This window comes from Miscanthus floridulus, chromosome 17, assembly GCF_019320115.1.
Source record: "Miscanthus floridulus cultivar M001 chromosome 17, ASM1932011v1, whole genome shotgun sequence".
In the NCBI taxonomy this organism is placed as follows: domain Eukaryota; kingdom Viridiplantae; phylum Streptophyta; class Magnoliopsida; order Poales; family Poaceae; genus Miscanthus; species Miscanthus floridulus.
The window spans coordinates 66,341,987-66,358,033 of record NC_089596.1 but is presented as its reverse complement, the minus strand read 5'-3'; the positions used below and the strand labels follow the sequence as shown (position 1 = coordinate 66,358,033).

The 16,047-nt window shown below is 43.8% G+C and overlaps 1 long non-coding RNA gene across 4 annotated transcripts; it reads left to right on the top strand.

The window, feature by feature from the left end:
- Window positions 1–1,685: 1,685 nt before the first annotated feature.
- LOC136517030 (uncharacterized) lies at window positions 1,686–6,309 on the top strand. 4 transcript variants are annotated; one of them, XR_010774178.1, is made up of 7 exons: window positions 1,686–1,923; window positions 3,038–3,126; window positions 3,597–3,682; window positions 3,766–3,954; window positions 4,089–4,820; window positions 4,904–4,960; window positions 6,054–6,309. It is a non-coding gene; the product is annotated as an uncharacterized lncRNA (long non-coding RNA). The 4 variants fall into 4 exon arrangements; XR_010774176.1 differs by having other exon boundaries at window positions 4,089–4,838; XR_010774175.1 differs by having other exon boundaries at window positions 4,089–4,261; window positions 4,619–4,960; window positions 6,054–6,308.
- The last annotated feature ends 9,738 nt before the right edge of the window (window positions 6,310–16,047 follow it).

The following is a 16,047-nucleotide window of genomic DNA, read 5'->3' as shown; positions in this document are numbered from 1 at the left end:
CGAAAAAAATTGTATCCTGGTGATTGTGGATCATTTTTCCAAGTATGCCCACTTCATTCCAATGGCTCACCCATTTACTGCTCTGACTATGGCCAAGACATTTATCACCAATGTGTACCGCCTCCACGGTCTGCCGTTGTCGATTGTGTCCGACCGAGACAAGATTTTCACCAGTCAGCTATGGCAAGAGCTTTTTCGTTTGGCCGGAGTCACTCTCCAGATGTCGTTAGCTTACCATCCTCAAACCGACGGCCAAACGGAGCGCGTGAATCAATGTCTGGAGACATTCTTGCGCTGCTTTGTCAGTTCCTGTCCAGCTAAGTGGCTCGATTGGATTTTTCTAGCTGAGTATTGGTACAACACCACATGGCATTCTTCTCTGCGCCATTCACCATTTTTTGTGCTCTATGGTCATCACCCTCAACACTTTGGGATCTCTGTTGACAGTTCAGTCTCCTCAGTTCATCTTGATGATTGGATGAAGGAAAAGTCCATGATGAACACACTCATTCAGCAGCACCTTATTCGGGCTCAGAAGCGCAGGAAGACACAAGCTGACAAGGCTCGATCCGAACGCCAATTTACAGTTGGCGACTGTGCGTACCTCAAACTGCAGCCTTATGTCCAAACCTCTTTGGCTCCGCGCGCTAATCAAAAGCTAGCTTTCAAATTCTTTGGCCTGTTTCAGGTCATCGGACGTGTGGGCGACGTCGCGTACAAGCTCAAGCTTCCGGAGAACTCAGCTATTCACCCCGTCTTCCATGTGTCCCAGCTCAAGACGGCGGTGCCTACATCTCACTCTGTCGCTGATCTTCCCCACACTCTCGACAGGCTACAAATTCCACTGAAGATCCTCCAGCGGCGCATCCACACCACTGACCACGAAGTTGTACCCTAGGTGCTGGTGCAATGGTCCAATCTACCAAGATCACTGGCAACCTGGGAAGACACTGAAGCTCTTCGATAAAGATTTCCTTGCGCTCCTGCTTGGGGACAAGCAGATCTTCGTCGGGGAGGGAATGTCAGCGTCGCCTCTGAAGCCGAACCTCAGTCAGCCACCAACCCAGAGGGAAACAAGGAGCCTGGACGCATCACGGACGCCACGGACCAGACCGAGCCTGAGCCAAGGAGAAGCAGCCGGTCCGACACGTCAGCGTGCGGCTCGGTGCGCGTGAGTGGGCGTGAATCATAGGTCACACAAAGCTGCGCCCGTGTGATTCACGTCGATGGCCTAAGGCCTGTATATATATGAACGAAGAGCTCAGAGAGAGAGGGAACAGAACATATGATGAACAAAATTGAGGCCTTGTTTAGTTGGGTGAAATTTGGGAATTTGGCTACTGTAGCACTTTCGTTTTTATTTGGCAATTAGTATTCAATCATGGATTAATTAGGCTCAAAACGTCCGTCTCGCGATTTCCAACTAAACTGTGCAATTAGTTTTTTTTCGTCTACATTTAATGTTCCATGCACGTATCGCAAGATTCGATGTGATGGATACTGTAGCACTTTTTAGGAAAACTTTTTAGAACGTCTGAATGCTAAACCCAAATATTATTCTAGCTGATTGGTGTGAGAGGAAAATACTGCTTTGGCTGAAATCACTGTTCACGTGAACCGTGATTCGTGAGGGGCGGCCAGCCACGTGAACAGTGATTCGTGAGGGGGCTGGCCAGCCGAACAGCCCCTAAGATTCCTCCTTCCGTCATCTGCCTTGTTCTTCTTCCACCCTTCCCCATTCCCAATCCTTCCCTTCTCGGTGCTAACATAGAGTTCCGCCTCAACTGCGCAGGGGAATGGAGGCTCCCAACGCATCCCCGCCGTGCTAAATGCCGCCGGTCCCTTCCTATACCGGACAAACCCTCCAGCCGCCGGCCGCTGTCCTTCTCTCTCTCGGTCCAGTGGGGGCTTGCTATCTCCCAGGTGAGAGTTGTTCCTTCGCGTGCTAGCGATTCTGGCTTCCCTGCGTGATGGTTCTAAGAAAGATTTTTTTTTGTTCTCATCAGACTCAATTCCTTAAATTAGTTGTGGATCTGTATGCTGTTTGGTGGTGTTAACCTAATCCTCAAATCCTATCCATTCATGGCACAATTAGGGTGGGGTGATTGATATTTATTTATTTATTTATTTTAAAAAAGGTCGTGGTTCAACCATTCAATTGAATCCTCACCACCCAAGTGACATTCGCTGCTGCACTGGGATGTCCAAATTTCTTCACGTGTTAGGTGCCGATCTACTAAAGTCACCGGTTTGCATTTTCACATGGATTGAAAAAAATCTGGTTGCACAATTCCAATATACTATTAAAAATAATGTACAACTCTTTGTTTTTCAGCAGGCAGTAGATAGTGTGTGGCAGTGCCGTTTTTGTCAGTGAGGGAAGTCTGCTGTTTCAGTTACTGCTTTCTGTGTGCAAGTTTCCTGTGTACTTGTGTAGGCGATGTTTGTTTTGGGTTTTTTTTTGTGACAGACATATCTTCAATTGTGTCCCTGTTCCATTAAGTCAGCAGAGGAACTACACTTAGTGAGCTGAAATTAAGAATGAAAAGCTTGAAGGGATTCTTAGGAAGGGGACTCTTGGTTGTGCTGAAAATCTAGACTTTTGAGTTTTGATGTACCTGAGAAAGAAAATTGTTCCTAAGCACACAAACTTATAACTGGCGATACATCAAAATCACATGTCAAAATATTGATGCTAGGTAAAGTTCCAGTCCATGTTCTGCAATTTCTAGGAAACAAGCCATAGGTCCAAATTGAACCATTGCTAACAAAGGTGTTGGATAAATTGACATGGTTAAATTGATAGGGATAAACATTTTATTTCTCTATGGATTTAATTGTTCTTGTGTTGAATAAAACAAATCTAGTGTGAGGAAAAAGGAATTGAACTTCATTCAGTTTCATATCTGAAGAGTAATGACTAACTAATTTGCAAAATATTATTAGAGAATATAACATCCATGTGGACTATCAAATTAGATTCTTCACTGCATATCTTCTTGAGTAGGCCTACCGACAGAGCGTGTCTGTGCTGCAGGGTTGGAGAGGGTGGCTGTGCTGAAGGACTGGAGAGGGACACTAATAGCACCAGCACGCATGACAACCATGGCAACGGTGGTGGCTGAGGTAGGCCTGTGGATCAACTTTTCCCTACCTGACAATATCTTTAAGTAGCTGATTGCTGAGCTTTCTTTCTCTGATATGTTTTTAAGTGGACTTCTATTTATCTAGGACAACTCAAGACATGTACTAATTCATCAATTGTAATTTAAATGTCCAAAAGTTAGTTAATGGGCAATTGTATATGTATCATGTTAACGTAGGTAACATCCATAGGTCAAAATAGAACCCATGCTTCAAAATTCTAAGCAGCTATTTATCTGATCCAAACTAAATACTACAAAGATCAAATATAAAATAAAAGGTTTTGGTATACCCCACCTGAGTTTGCAATTACAGTTCCCAGTAACGTTGTTCAGGAAATGTCTGTGTGTTGCATTAGGAAGTGGTACATTTCATTGATCCATCTCACCATTTGAATAGTAAGTGGAGTATTGCTTCCAATTGGCTAATATGTGTTGGATTTCTTGTTGCAGCGCTCGGATGCTGGTGAACCTGCAGGTGTCCTGGGTCATCTTGGGAATATTTTGAGCTCAGAGCTCTGTTGGTTGAATCCCCTGACGTGAGTACCTTTAAAGTTGCTATTAATTTATTTTAGCTGACCTGGTCTGATTAATCTTCTCTTTGGCGACAACGACTGGGAAGGCGTGGAGAGCACCGAGGATGGTGGCCGCCTCCTCCGCCTTCGTCGCGGCCTAGGGTTTAGTTCAGCGCCGCCTCCGCCTTTGTCGAGGAGATGCAGTTGCCCCTCTACAGCCTCTACAAGATCGCCACCGAGGAGCCCTACAACGCGCCGCAGCCATCCGCGCTCAAGCTCAAGGCCCGTGCCAAATGGTAGATTCCGGCCCATCCCCTCTTTCTCATTCTAGATACTGCTAGATTCTGTTAACTATTGGGCCTTTAGAATTCGATTTACTCTGAATGATACTGATGAGGTATTTATCCTATCTATCCGTTGTCTGGTACAGTTTGGCAACAAATGCAGAGGGCGCTGGATAGTTGATTGTTAGGAAAGCCAGTAGAAGCAGAGTCACCTGATGGAGGGATAGGAGGTGCAGCTGGCACTATGAATAGTGTGCGTCCAGCCTTGTGATGGCGCTGGGAGACTAGAGCTGAACTGTCATCGAGAGCAGGTGTCTTGGTAGGTTCAAAAGGTTGCTTTGTGATGTTACAAATGACTTTGAGGTGGCGACAGTCATCACTATTGTTACTGACCAATAATGAAAACCTTGAGATTTTATGCCTCTTGCAACGCGCATGCACTGCGACATGAGGAACATTGCATTCAGGAAACCAAACGATACACATGAACTGGCGATGCAAATCGGGAAAGACCCAGGGTAACCCAATAAACAACACCCCAAGTGGCACACGACACACAAAGACATTAGCACACGTTGAAGGCCGAGCATTATCTATAATTGTTTTTGTTTGTATGTTTGCAGTACTGTTTAAGCTGCTGGAACATTACTGAGGTCAGGTTTTCTGATAACTGCAGGATCCAGCAACCAATCTTCCTTTGTGGCATGTGCGAGAGGAGCCACCTTTATTACTGTAAACATCATGCCTTTGATGATAAATATGCAGCCTATGCTTTATATGAGAATAATCAAGTTAATACACCCTCATATTCTATATTCTGTGAGCTACTGCACTGACAACGTGAAAATTAGGAAATGAAATATTGTGATGGATTGATGGTAACTAATTGTACAATGGTAAGCAACCCTTTATTAGTCTATCCTAGATACTAGATAAATGATTATCAGTTATATTTTTCCAGGTTGGTTTCAGCAAAGAAATTGTTGAGTGCCCAGGTGAGCTCTGGTGGCCCCCACAGGTTAGATGTTTATATTTCTTTTTCATGTACCTAATTCCACTAATACTTTACATAACATCATGGTAGGATATTGGCCGTTCAATGCTCATGCTTGTGGCTTTTGGTTTCTTCCTATGGCCTGCCAATTTTCTTGTGACAAATGCATGGGGTTGTCTGAAAATATCAGTTCTTATTTTTGGGGTGTGTTGTGTGTAAACCATTCTTCCCTGGACACTTCCTCATAAGCAATGCTTATTTGTCAAGATCTATATTTGTAGGATTAAGTTCCATTGGTATGTGTGTTTCTCATCATTTTAGTCTTAGGCCATTTAGTTTAGAAGACTTTAATGGGTATCCTACAGAAAATATTAAGTACGTGGTTGTTGAGATTCATTAAATATTTTCATAAATACATAATGCACTCTCATAGCTATTTAAGGTTTGGGACTTTTGCAATGTATAAGTTGTCTGTCTATACTTGTAGATCTAATTTTCTGTTGAACTTCAGAGGATATTTAGGGGACCTTAATCTTTGAACCAGAAAATAATCTTATAATTAAAGTTTTAGCTTTACTACATAGTATTTATATTTGAGACCCTGCAATGAAAGCTCTTAATCATGAACAATTTATTCACTTAAATTGTGAAAAGCTCTCTGTACTCTTTTGTACATTCCTGAATATGTAAATCAATTCTAACGTATTGGTGGTTTTTTGTTGCCTGTACCTCCTGATTCATAATGCTGCCAAACATATATATTTATTTGTATCTTGAGCTAAGCACTTCTCTTTCTTATTAATTATGTGTCTTATAAGGGATCTGTTGACAAATGTATTCTTTTAGTTAGTGGCATGTTATTGCTTGGAAAATTACACTTGATTTGTGGCAACCTATTCAATCAAAATATTACATTTCATTTTATGCTTCTTCTAAGACCGAAATAAAGTGAATCTATTTTACTGCCTGAAGATACTACTAAACTTCTCCTATGGCTTTGATATGGTTCCTATAGTAGTGTTAGGTGCATAATAGTGGATATGATTTTCAGCCCACACCGTGCATTTTTCTTGCGAGTGGTTGACAATAAATCCTTTTTTATATTTCTGTGTGGCAGGATGAGATGGAGACCTTCAAGTGTCAACAAGATGAAGGAAGCTAACACATCATAGTATAGTGGTGAACTATACATCTATGTATATGTAATAAACCCATATTAATTTACATGCCATATCCTCAATACAAATATATAATGCTTGCCTGTCTATATCCAGAACGGGTGCAGAAATATTGCTATTTGAAACCATTGCACTTGGACAGCCATAGCTTTGAAATTGCTGAATATACATAGACTTCTACATTATACAGAACAGAACTCAATGCCTGCAAATTACCTGTTGACTGAAGCTAATGATTGATTGTGAAATGTGACATCCACTATTTGAAGAAATTAAAAAACTGATTTCGACCTGAAACCATTACCTTTTGTACCATGATTTAATGGAGTTGGTCCCTATGTTGCAGTGCCCGTGTTCATGACTTCTAATATATATGGTGTATTCTACTGTTTGATGAGTACACATGTTATTATAGCTCACTAGCCCGCGAAACTGCACGGGGTTTCAGGAAGAGTTGCTAAACCATATATATTGCACATTTCTTAAACGTTGGCTGTTTCCATGTATTTAAGGGCTATTATCTGTGAAAGTTTTCATATATATTGCACATTTCTTAACGTTGGCTGTTTCCATGTATTTAAAGATGTGGGCTACTTGAATATGTGAAAGTTGATCTCACATATTTTCTTTTCATAGTTATCAAGCCATTATTTGTTCCTATTGCAACGCACAGAAAGGTCTATAAAGTAGAGTAGTAGAGTTGGTGAGCCTGTGACGATGCGCTCTCCGTGTTCGGTATTTAATTTCACAGTATTCTTATTTTATCGTGCGATTCGTGTGTTTTTTTACAAAAGTTTAGTTGTCCCGTAGAAACGCACGGGCATGCTACATAGTGAAATCCAATTTCATGATTGCTAAGTGTAGCTAGGAGCATTGTATGGCTATGGGATCTTGCAAGAGTGTTCCTATGGTGTTGCCCGCTCTGTCATGTGGCAAAAGCAATTTTTTTTTTCTTTTCAGGTTGATGGTCCAACAATATCGGCATGCGCATGGCTGGTTATTACTTGTGTATCAATCGTGTTCTAGGCTAGAAATAGATTGGTACATCTCTCTTAAGAAACTAAAATATTTTTTGCAAATTTAATTTTCTTCGGTCTATATGGTCTGTTGGAATGTACTGTGGATTATCTGACAATATGGAACATTGAGCTTCAAGAGCTTAATATTCGCTTTTTTCTGAATGGAATATAATTCTCACTTGTTCCATATACTTATGTCGGTTCTAATTGAAGGTTGCCAACTTGCCATTCAACTCTACTAACTACAGAGTGAAAAGTATTTACATAAACCTCAATTTATGATGAAATCTTGTAAAATCTAAAAATTAGCATCTCTTCCTAAAACTCAAATGGCGTGCTACATTTTTTTAGAAACATACAAGTCAGTAGGGTTTTAGCACTGATGATTGTTGTTAGATACGAATTACTGGTTTGGCATCTGACAATCTGAAAGTGATAACATGTTTAGAACCTCTATCTGTGTGAATGGAATTTGATAATAGTTTTATAATATGTCCCTTCCATGCATATGGTTGTAGTTGATTCCATGAAAAGCTAAGCTGCCACATTCCGTTAAATTACTAATTCCTGATAGTGAATGAGATAAGTTGTAGATTCAATACTTGATATAAACTTTAAATTTAGAATCTATGACCGTGCATAATACTGGCATTTTAGAGTAAAGACATTCAGTTTCATTGATTGTGCATTTGGTTTCCATTGACCATGCAATTCACCTAGCTTATAACTATACTAACCTTGTTGAAGTTATAAGAAACTATGGAATTTCATTAGCATGAGATGCATCTGACAAACTAGACTGTAATAAAAACAAACCTGGTGTACAAAAAAACTAGTGGTGAGTGCTTACCAAAGAAAATCTTCTTTAGAGGGGGTGAATAGGAGTTCCTGAAAAAAAAAGTTTGAAAAAACTGTTACAGACCGGATGTTCGGTAATTTCTGAATTACGGTCCAGACCTAAAATTTTGTCTGCGCCATAACTAGTCTAGACGGGATGTCTGGTACTAAGTAACGAGAAGAACACAAATCCAAAGATATTTCACTTATTGAATTGATTTTACTTGTTATAAAAGGTTCATCAATTAGCTGATTACTCCAAAGATCTATAACCACAAACACAAAAATAAGTACATTGGGACAACTCCCACAAAAGTCAACTTACATAATAAGAACACAAAAATAAACAAGAAGACACTGGATATATTTACCGAAGTTTGGATTCACCTCCGTGAATCCTACATCTCCATTGAGGAGCTCCCAAGGGAGTCGGGTCTCTTTTAACCATTTTTCTTGCTTAATTCACTATTGGCCTTCTTCCCTTGTGGAGGTGAAGTCAAAGCCTTCACAAACTTTTTTGTGACTTACCACAAGCACAGGAGCTCGTCGGGTAAGACTAAAAGTCCTAGTCCTGAGCATGAATTTTTTTACTATAGCTCAAGCATACAATGATTAGCCCACCATAAAAAATTCACCATAATTAGACCACAGAAAGTACAGCTTTGAATTAATTACAGAAAAAAACATAGATTTAAAGCTACAGCAAAAAACTTTATACCCTACTATATTATATGTTCACTGTGTAGATCTACTCAAGTGGAGTCCAATGCAATTGGATATTCCATTTAATAATTTTTCTGTGAGTTAGCATGATTTATCAAAAATTCAGCCAAAATAAACATAAAAGAAACAAGAAAACCCACCGAGGAAAACAGCCATGGGTCACGTGTCCAATTCTAGGAGATGAGAGAGGAGCTATTTCTGATTTTAGAGGTTTTTTTTGAAACTCTGATTTTAGAGTTGAGGAAGAAAAGGCTGACTTTCGGGATATTTGAGGGAGGTTTTCTTTAAGTAAAATGGACTTTTTCTGGCAGACAATAGAGAGCATCGAGTTGGGCTGGGCTTGCCTAATGTGTTAAACAGTCGGCCAAAAAAACAGTTCGCCGAAGCCCTGAGAGAGAGAGAGCAGCCAAGCATGAATGCAGCTTCATGCTCCACGCTTGCTGCGCGCCCATGGATACAGCTTTGTGCTCTGCGCCTGCTGTCGCGCCTGCTTGGCTTCCCGCGTGCACGTGGTGACCACTACGCCCGAGGGGACCACCTCTGCCTGCACCCCCTAGCCACTCATACTGATGAAAACACTTGCAACATAAAACATTTGCTGCAGCGTACATCCGAAATAGATAAAATATTTACAACATACGCTTGCAACATGTGTATGGGCACTCTAACATATACAACATCCAGATAAACACTTGCAACATACGTTTGAAATAGCTAAAACATTTAAAACATACACTTGCGATATACGTGTATAGCTAGTGCAACATATGCAGCATCCAGATAAAACACTTGCAACATACGTTTAAAAGAGCAGAAACATTTGAAACATACACTTGCAACATATGTGTACAGTTATTGCAACATATACAACGCCATATATATTTTTGCAACATCCAGATGAAACGTGTGCAGCATAAATCTAAAACGCATGAAACATACCGGTTGTAACATGTGCTCATCTACTTGCTGCACCACAATAGAGGCTCGTTCACGCGGAGCTCAACGCAGGCGCAGAGCTCGAGGTCACCCACGGTCACGGCACGGCAGGAAGCACGAGGCACGGGCAAGGGTGCGCGACGCGAGGCACGAGGAGCGTGACACAAGGCACGAGGAAAGGCAGTCTGTCCCATCCTTTGTGTAACACCATCGGTGTTACACTGTACAATCTTTTGCTAAAACACTACATGAGCATCATACTTATGTGTAAATGTGTGTAATATAGGGTGTAAAGCAATATACGTAACTTGAAACATTCATCGGAAATGCGAAACGAATGTTATATTTCATATCGCGTTATATCACTTAGGGTTCTAAATGAATTTTTATTAAACGAAAATGCTATAGAACGCATAGACAAAACTTTGATAAAGTTTGTAGTACAAACTTCGTAGGTGACGATGAAATACTTGCGGTCAAGAATGAGAGTCACTAGCTAGCTTGATTGGTAGCTTGGAAATTGAAGTTGACGCAAATCCGAGCGAGACTTAATCAAATTTCTTAAGTTAGAAAATGGTGTGACGAGGCTATGTTTGGGAATTTTTATAGGAGAATTGGGTTAAGCAGTGACATGGTCTTAGGGTTTGTTTTAGTAGTTTGACATGCCATCTCGAGTGTGAAATAGGTGGTGTAGCAGCTGGATCACTGAGTTGGTTGATTGGGACGCTTTAAAAATCGTGCAAGGCACGTTCTCGGCCAGCTTTTGTGTCTAGGCACGCTCACCGTGCTCGGCACTCGGTGCTGCCACACCGACCGCCGACGCGCACGCGCTCGCAGGCCCACACGCGTGTCAATGCGCTGACCGCTCCTGCCCTGGCGCACACACCCACACCCCCGTTGTCGCGCCCTAGCACGCAACTCACATGCATGCGCACGCCATGCCCGGTGACCTGGCCGCTCAGCCACCACTGTCGTCATCGTAGGCCCGCTGCCCTGGCTCGGCCACTGCCGCCGCTTCACCGTGTCGCTAACCCCGTGCATTGCGTCACTACGCTACTACTAGTCACGGCTGCTTGTGCGAAGTTGCCCTCGTGCGCTTTGCCACTGCCATCACATTCGCCTGCCGCTCTGCCGCTTCGCGCTCGCCTGTGCGGTGCCATGCGCGCGTGTCCACACTTGGCCTTGCCCACACGTCGCCTTGCCGCACGTGGGCTTGCCCTACCTACCTTGCCGTCACATCGACGCTCGACGACGCTGTGCTGCTACCTCCTCGGACCGGCGCTATCCACTACGACGCGCAGGGCTGAGCTGCCGTCATCGGTTTGCGGTTTATGGCCGTGCGGCCCACCGTCCTGAGTGCATTGGCCGTTTCCCCATCGCCCTATAGCCGTACGTGATTGTGCACCGAATTGGCAGCCACATCGCGCCATGGTAGCGACGAGCCAAGCCACGCCTGTCTCCCCCTGTTCCTCTATCGCCGTGGTTGGCAGACCCGCTTCTCTCAATTCGGGTCAATGGAGGCACCTCAGTCCAATTAATTTTGCCCGTGGCTCCATCATGTAGCCAACCAACCACCCAACCCCAGCTTGCAGTGAGCCTTGCCGTGCCATGCTCCAATTTGGAGTTTCCTTCTCGCCGGGTCAATAAAACCATATCGGTATGCGTCAATGGCAAGCTCCCAATCCAGTGCTGCTCACATCAATTCATTGCACCACCAACTTCGCCGCCACCTACCCATCACTCGGCGCACCTTTGCCTAATCGCTACCACTGCCTAGCCTCCCCTGATGCAGCTTTGCCACCATCGTGCGCCACCGCACTGTCCATGCGCACGCGGCCAGCTCGGCTCGGGCCACCTCTAGTCGAACCACCACCTTGTCTGTGTCCGTGGTGAGTTCCTTGAGCTCACTAGCTATCCCAATTTCTCCAGTGTTGTTGTAGCTCACCAGAACATCATCGTTTTCAGTGCAGGAGCTCTGCCGCCATGGTTCGGCTTTACTGCGGCGTCTCGGCTCGTGCTTTCTTCGCCTAGTGCTTCGTGTTCATGCCTAGGTAGGTATCGGCTCTATAGATAGGGTGGGAAGGTCTGGCTTGACCAGCGTAACCACTGGTGCCAGCGCAGCCGGGCTGGTGCGTGCATAGGAGGGTGAAAGGTCCTTGTTTGGTTTTGGTAATTGAGTGACAACCTAGGTGCACTAATTGTGTTTATGTGAGATACACAGGTGATTAGTCCACAGGTACATGTGTGTGAGCAACATATGCCATGAAGGTGAAAATGGCTTGGAAATGTTGCAAAGCTCACACATGTGATGATGAAGGAGCTTAAATGCACATGAGACATGACATTGAGTCATGTGATCAAGGTGGAGAAGATCAAGATAAGACTTGGCTTGATGGACCGGTTGCAAGCGTGAAGGGCAAGTCAAAGGCTTTGGAGTGATGGACCGTGTGGCGGTGAAGCTTGAGCAAGACTTGGCGCCGATGGACGATGACAACGGTGAAGAGCAAGTGAAGTCAAGATCGATGAACCAATATGATCACGTGATGATATGAAGTGGATCATATCATTGTTGATCGTGTTGGTGCATGTGTTGCATCGACATTGAAGGAGATGGAATGGAATGCGTAAGGCAAAGGTATAACCTAGGGCACTTCATTTCACCGGTCATAGGTGTGTAGAGAAGTTTATGACGGGTTTAGGATAGATGGCTGTACTATCAAGAGGGGCAAACTTGTTTGCATATCGGTCATCTAGTGCCACTCGAGTAATCTAACTTTGCATCATCGCTAGGATGGAGTGGCGTGGCAAGTTGAGTGGCTAACATCCTTTGGAAAATGATTGTGAAAAGCTAACACACATACAGATGGTGGTGTACACTTGGTGATGTTGGCACATTTACAAAGGAGGTGGTGTTTATAGGGGTGAGATGGGTTTGGGTCCCTCTCTCTCTCCCACTTGGCAAGCTCGGCGGGATTCGACGCTTTCAGGAAAATGGAATGCCTATTTTCTATTGCGCCGGATGCAAATTCTTGTGGTTGGCACATTGGAGCAAGGGTGAAGAAGTTAGAAGTGAAAATGAGTTGGTCGCGAAGACGCTGGCGTCGGTCAACTGACCGGACGCTGGGTCTGAAAGCACCGGACGCTGGTTTCTGCGTCTGGTCAAACTGACGGGTCTGCATAGTACCAAGGGTATTGCACCGGACGCTGGTCTGTGTCCGGTCAAGGTGGACCGGACGCGTCCGGTCAAAGAAATACGCCTCGGGGAGCTTACTGGAAACGACCGGATGTTGAGGTCCAGCGTCCGGTCAGTTAAAGCTGCTGCGTTCGGTCAGGTCAAGTGACCATTGGAATCGGGACACGTGGCCGTCTGTGGGCGACCGGACGCTAAGGTCCAGCGTTCGGTCAACACGACCGGAGCGTCCAGTCGGCCCGATTTTTGCCCAGTGAAGAGGTAATGACTAGTTTAGCCCTTGGGGCTATAAATAGAAGTGGCCTTCGGCCATGGCTGGTGTGGAGCACCTAAGGGGACTTAGTGTCCATGCTTGTGAGTGCTTAGGAGCCCTCCATCACACATATACTTGATAGTGATCATTCGATTGTGTGAGTGAGCGATTCTAGTGCGATTGCATCATGAGGTTGCATCGAGTGGCACTAGGTGATTGAGTTGCAAGCCGGTGGTGCTTGTTACTCTTGGAGGTTGCCACCTCCTAGATGGCTTGGTGGTGGTCTCTGTCGAAGCGCGCAAGAAGCTTGTGCGGCGCTCCGGAGAAGTGCTTATGAGGGGCATTGTGCTCGCCCCGTGGGAGCCGCGAAGAGCAACTCTAGTAAAGCATGTCATTGAACTACCCTCACTCAAGGGGTAGGTTCTTGCGGCGCCCGACGTGCGGGCTTAGCGGGTGATGCTAATTAGCCGCCGAACCACCAAGTGAGCGGTCGACACAACAGGGACTAGCATGTTGGCAAACACGTGAACCTCGGGAGAAAAATCATCGTGTCAACCTTGTTCTTCCCGTTGGTTTGCATCCCCATTACACAAGCTTGCAATTACTTTTATACATATTAAGCTTGTGTAGTTGCTCTTATAATTAGATAGCTTGTGTAGCTTGCTAATTACCTTCTTGCTTGTGTAGCATAGAAGTAGCTCCCTTACGTGGCTAATTTAGTTTTAGTAACCTTGTTAGTCACATTGCTTAGTTTGTGTAGCTAAGTATTTACGCTCTCTAATTAGACATTGGTTGCCTTGTTATTGAGCATTGCTAGTGAGCTTAGTTAGCTTTGTGCTTTTGCTTACTAGCATGTGTAGGAGCTCCCTTGTTGCTTAAAGTACTAGTGGCATAGGTTTGTGTAACCTTGCTCCTAGAATTATTTAGGAGAGCTCTAGCTAGCCCGGCACCTTAGTTGCATAATTAGTATCTTTGGAAGGTGCTAGAGAACATATATAGAGGGGTGTTGTCTTGGCTAGACCAATAGTTTTAATTCCGCACTTGTTTCGGTTAGCCAACGTGATTAATTTTAGAAAAGACTATTCACCCCCCTCTAGTCCGCCATCTCAATCCTTCAGAGGGCCCGAGGGTATGGCCATGGTAAAGATAGAAAAAGGGAGGGGCATAGTTGTAAGATAGCAGACTAGCTAAATAGTGCTCTTAGTGCTCGCGTGATTACCGGGTAGGCCGAGGGCGTTTTCGTAAGATAACTGGCGTGCGCGGGTCTTCCTCATCGTGGGCCGTTGTCGCACGGATTGGGCCGCGCCCTCGCGTGGGCCGCGCCGATGCGTTGCCTGCACGCACGCTGAGCAGAGGTGGGCTACGCTGCACTGGAGTGGCCTGCTTCGCTCGCTCGCAGGCCGCGTGGTGGAAATTGATTTTTTTTCATTTTCTAGTGAATTAGTAAAGGCTTATTAAATTTAGTTTTGAGGAGAACTTTGATGATTTGTGGTAAATCTTATATATGTCCAAAAATAGTGAAACAAAGTTTGTTATGTTCACAAAAATGATATCTATCTGTTGCTGTAGTTAGTTTATAGTTAGTTGTGATAATGATAGATTCATAAATTCACTTTAGAAAGCTTAGTATTATTTAGATTCATATTTGTAGCATTTTTTATGGTAAATCGGTGATAGCTTTAGCTATGAAATTTTTACAGTAGGTTCATTAGATTATTATGTACTCCCTATAATTTTTGTAGTCCTAGAGTAGATTGATAAATAGAGTAGCTATTGCTCCTTCTTTTATCATATATAGAGTAAATCAGTATTAAGAGTGAGAATACCTTTAGTTGCGAAGATAATATATGTCATGATGCATACTTGTTAGTGGTAATAGTAGGTAACTTAGCACCTTAGTCGGTAGGACTAGCTTAGTAGCTTGCTAGATGTATTTTAATTTTAAGAGTTGTTGTTGCAATATTACTAAGTGTTGCATCATCATTTCATGCATGTAGATCACGAGTTGGTAAAGTTCGTGCCTACGGACGAACAGGACTATGAGGAGGTCATTGAGGAGTATGAGGAGGAGATTCTCATACAAGAGGGAGTCTCGAAGCCATTTGGTGCTGACTTTGTTGACCCACCGCCTGCCCAAGGCAAGCCTTGATGCATAACCCCTATTTTTGAATGATTACTGAATATATATATATATATGATATGCATTTACGTTATAGGCATTTTATAGAAACTACATGCATAAAAATATCTACCTATGAGTCCTACTAGTATAGGTCGAATAGCTGCTATGCTCAGGGTTTTGGTAGCATGAGTAACCTATCGTTACTCACAATAGGTGATAATTATGATCATTCATGATAAAATGATGGAAAGGAAACTGGTGACCGGACATGGATATAGTTTGGGTATCGGTAGGTGTAAGAGGTTGTGTCCTATGGCCAACAGGGTATAGCTTGGTTACACTTTTTCCCTGTCTATGTCGATTAAGGACCGGTCATTGCATAAGTCTCTGGGCAAGTCACATATTTATTATCCCGAGCACATACTTGGGTATGGGCACAGGGAAGACTTGTTGCTCTCTTGTTGTGGGTTCCGGCTCTTTTTGGACCGACTGATTGGAGGCGGGGATGGTGGAGGTCCTTGCACTACACTAAGTCCGGGACTCAGGAGCGGGGTCTTGGAGTCCAAGTTTGGATGGGGACCTAGACCCCATGATAGGAGGGTGATGGGTTAGTCCTACTTGTGCCTGGGGTACAAGTGGGGCGTGTGTTTTTGGGTACCCAACTAGGGGCATTGATTCACGAATCACCGGGCAATCTGGTATGGCTTGTTTGGGGTCTAGCATCGTAGTAAGAACTAAAAGATAAAAGGTGAGAAAATGGAACTGATTGCTCAACTCTTGCTTGAAAGTAGAAAAGGTTGCTTACATAGAATGGTTAGAGAATAAATTAATCATGGCTACTAATAATAACATA